At 39.9% G+C, this 4,411-nt stretch overlaps 1 non-coding gene across 1 annotated transcript; it reads right to left on the bottom strand.

The window, feature by feature from the left end:
* Nucleotides 1–909: 909 nt before the first annotated feature.
* On the bottom strand, nt 910–1,015 carry LOC131488913 (U6 spliceosomal RNA). The gene has a single exon (XR_009250301.1). It is a non-coding gene; the product is annotated as a U6 spliceosomal RNA (small nuclear RNA).
* Nucleotides 1,016–4,411: the final 3,396 nt, after the last annotated feature.

The raw sequence follows: 4,411 nt of genomic DNA, 5'->3' as shown, positions 1-4,411 counted from the left end.
AGAAGACAACCTCTAAAAGTACCTTCTAGCATTAGATCATAAATCTGTCTTGTGTTGAAACTGTATTCATGGGCTGTTAGCTCTGTTAGGAGTGTATCTTACTGGCTTTATCCAGCATTCAGCACTCAGTATCCACAATAAAGAGCTGCTTTGTAACTTATGCAATATTGGACATGAAGAAATTAATCAGGACTTCTCCAGAATTCTCCAATCATCTGAAATGAATCTGTAATTCTCAGCAATTAGTAATTCTCTGGCAAACTACATCCATATGCCAAATCCAGCCACCTGCCTATTTTTATAAACAAAGTTTTATTGGAACACAGCCATGCTCATTTATCCACGTGTTATCTATGGCAGCTTTCACACTACAAAGGCAGGGTTGGAATGCAAGGACTGAAATATTTACCATCTAGCCATTTATGGAAAACTACCAACCCCTGCTCCAAAAGAAGCATAGATAAATTGAACTGTTGCAGTTCAAGCTCTCCAAGAAGTAGACTGTGAGAAAGAGTTCAGGGTTCAGGATGTTAAGTAGGGGATGCCTCTGGGATCCACACATCTGGAGCAGAGAGAAAGGTAGCAGAAGTGGGCACAGAGAGAAATCTGACTGCAATGTGGGTCCAGCAGCCTCAGCTGACTCCAGAAGGAACACAGGAGCAAATAACCCTTCAGAGTTGGCCTGAATGGGCCCAAGTAGCTGCACTTTTACCCTCTGCCTTAATTGGTCATTGGAAGTGGGCTATCCCCAGGAATGATGTGCCTTTGGGTGAGGCAGCTGTCAAAGGGGCTGACTGCTCAAGGTTGTCTACTGACATCAGTCCTAGAACCAAGGGTAACAAATACTCCCCCCAAGGAAACCTTAGGGGCATATCTTCATGCCCAGCACAGCCACCCAAGCTTTTTTTTTTTAATATGGAACACTTCACAAATTTACATCTCATCCTTGTGCAAGGCCATGCTAATATTCTCTGTATTGTTCCAATGTTAGTAAATGTGCTGTTGAAGCGAGAACCACCCAAGTTTTTTTTAAGTTTTCCTCCCATTTACAATTGTACAAAAACTGTAAGATACCCAGGAATAACCCTAACCAAAGAGGTAAAAGATATGTGTGTTTAAAACTATAGAGGGGCGCCTGGGTGGCGCAGTCGGTTAAGCGTCCGACTTCAACCAGGTCACGATCTCACGGTCCGTGAGTTCGAGCCCCGCGTCAGGCTCTGGGCTGATGGCTCGGAGCCTGGAGCCTGTTTCCGATTCTGTGTCTCCCTCTCTCTCTGCCCCTCCCCCGTTCATGCTCTGTCTCTCTCTGTCCCAAAATAAATTAAAAATGTTGAAAAAAAAAAATAAAAAAAAAAAAATAAAATAAAAAAAAAAAAATAAAACTATAGAAAAGTTATGAAAGAAACTGATGAGGACACAAAGAAATGGAAAAACATTCCATGCTCATGGATTGGAAGAACAAATATTGTTAAAACGTCGATACTACCCAAAAGCAATCTACAAATTCAAAGCAATCCATATCAAAATAACATCACCTGTCTTCACAGAGCTAGAATAAACCATTCTAAAATTTGTATGGAACCAGAAAAGACCCCAAATAGCCAAAGTAATGTTGAAAAAGAAAACCAAAGCTGGAGGCATCACAATTCCAGACTTTAAGCTGTATTACAAAGCTGTAATCATCAAGAGAGTGTGTGTGCACAAACACACACACACATAGATCAATGGAATAGAATAGAGAACCCAGAAATGGACCCACAAATGTATGGCCAGCTAATCTTCAACAAAGCAGGAAAGAACATCGAATGGAAAAAAAAAACCGTCTCTTCAGCAAATGGTGCTGGGAAAACTGGACAGCTACATGCAGAAGAATTAGGCTAGACCACTTTCTTACACCGTACACAAAAATAAATTTAAAATGAATGAAGAACCTGAATGTGAAGCAGGAAACCATTAAAATCCAACAGGAAAAAAGAGGCAGAAGTCTTTTTGACCTCAGCCACAGCAACTTCTTACTAGACATGTCTCTGCAGGCATGGGAAACAAAAGCAAAAATGAACTATTGCAACTTCATCAAGATGAAAAGCTTCTACACAGCAAACAAGCAGCAAAACTAGAAGGCAACTGACAGAATGGAAGAGGATATTTGCAAATGACATACCAGAAAAAGAGTTAGTATCCAAAATCTATAAAGAACGTATCAAACTCAACACCCCAAAACAAACAATACAGTGAAGAACCATCTATGGATATGGGGGTGTCATCAGTGAGATACAAAGTCAAAGTGATCACAGGATTTCCAGAATAATAACTAAAATATCACCTTAAATTTGTCCCTAATAATGTTCTTGAAAAACTTTATGTCCAAAAGTTTTATTGGAAATCATAAATAGAGAAACAGTCTATAAATATATAAATGCCATTCTCGGGAGAAATAGACTTTCTATTTCTATCAGAATAGCACCCAGAGTTGCTGACAGAATAGTAAGATCTAAGATAAATAACATATATAAGATATAAAATGTTTTATATAAAAGAGATACAATGAGAGATAAGGTACAAAATGTTACTACTTATTAGTGCAATAGCACAAGAACAAGAGATTTTGAGTCTACAAACCTAGGCTCAGTTCCCCACCTGCCACTCACTATGCGCAAACCCCTTTACCCTTCTGACATGTTTGCTCATCTATAAGATTGGACTGTGATACTCTACCCACCTCACAGTGTTGTCACAGAATCAGAAGAAATGCTATATGTGAAACAGTGATGAAATCTGAAACATGATCAAAAAATACTTTTTCCTCTGTCTTCTGTAACACCTCCTTCAATGCTATCTTGAAGTTCTATTCAAAGATTTAATTGATTTAGTTCTTCTTTTTGTCTGGTCTTACCAAGCATATCATCGATATTTTGTCATATGCATAATAGGTATTTACAAATATTTTTTTTATTTTTTCTTGATCTACCTACATACACATGCATAAATAAATATACATTCACACACACATATATATACATACAAATACCAGCCTCATATGATATTTCCTTCCCAAGACAAATATCCTAGAGAATAGATAGGCATTGATAGTCGAAACTTTTGACAAAGAATGTTGGAGAAAATATCCGTGAACACTCAAAGTCCCACCTCTTCACAGTCCTGGCCCCACTGACATCACATGAGGTGATGGGAGCCCACTGAATGGCCCAGAACACTGAGGTTTTGTTCCACCATGTTCTACTGAGCTATAAATGGCCATGTATACTACAATAAGATCCAGGGATTACCTTCATTCTTTCTTGTGTCTCTGTTGGCACACCTGTTCTGTCAATGAGTCATTATCTTTTCTGCATTTCTTCTCTCTTTCTTTCTTTCTTTCAAACTACCTCTTCACTCCATGAATACACATAATAATGTATATCGTAATAATATATATCACTTGTTTCTTGGGCTGCATTAGCAAAGGGGAAAAGAGCACCATAGTAATAGGATAACTAGCATTACTCAGGTTCTGCCCACTTCTATTTAATCTGTCAAAAATCTCCATTTTTCATGAAAAGTTCCACACAACTGGTTATGAGAGTTCTTAGAAAGCACTTGTATAGTACCATATTTCCCAGCCCTCTCAATTTCTGTGGGGCACCTTCATTTTCTTTCTCTCCTGCTCTAAGTTTGTAAAACTCCATGAACGTGCCTTGGTCTGCCTGTAGATGTCCAGCAAAGTCCTTCTGGCCCGATGTCATCAATAGGAGGTGTATGTCAGTGACACTGAATTCCAACCTGTGGAGAATCCCTCTTCCAAACCTGTTACCAAAGCAGGACTGTCTGTTCCTCCTCAGTTTTTCAAGACTTTCTTCCCAGCCCTCTTTCCATTTCACTTCCTTCATTTTCTCTTTCATTTACAGTCCCCTCTCCCCTCTCTCCTCTCCTTAGCACTCAGGGGCATGTCCTACAGTTGAAGGGACTGGCCCTGGACAGCTGTCTGAGTTTCAAACTCCATTCAATTCAAAGAAGAAACCTCTTCACAGACACCTGTGTCACTGTCAGTGGGCCAGGTGTGTTCACCTGGTATCCAGCTTCCTGCACAGGAACCTGGGTCCCTGCTGCCACACATACTCACCCAATCAACAAACATTTGTTGAGCAACTACACCGGTGGGCCCAGTGTCAGACAGTGAGCATCTGAATCCCTGAGGGGGCATGTCTTTGCCTTAGAGGGCATGTCTTTATACTCTGGGGCCTCTTCCTTTACCTAGGCATTCAATCATTCAATGAGTATATTTGGCAGCTACTAGGAAGGAGACATTAAGCCTTCTGTGGTAAAAGATGAATAGAATACAGCAGCTGTTGCCTTCACAGGGCTCATAATCTAGAGCAGATATAGGAAGTTCACAAATAACCATAATACAAAG

Source organism: Neofelis nebulosa, chromosome 10 (assembly GCF_028018385.1).
Source record: "Neofelis nebulosa isolate mNeoNeb1 chromosome 10, mNeoNeb1.pri, whole genome shotgun sequence".
Classification (NCBI taxonomy): Eukaryota; Metazoa; Chordata; class Mammalia; order Carnivora; family Felidae; genus Neofelis; species Neofelis nebulosa.
The sequence above is the reverse complement of the archived record's forward strand: the minus strand, read 5'-3'. Positions and strand labels throughout refer to the sequence as shown.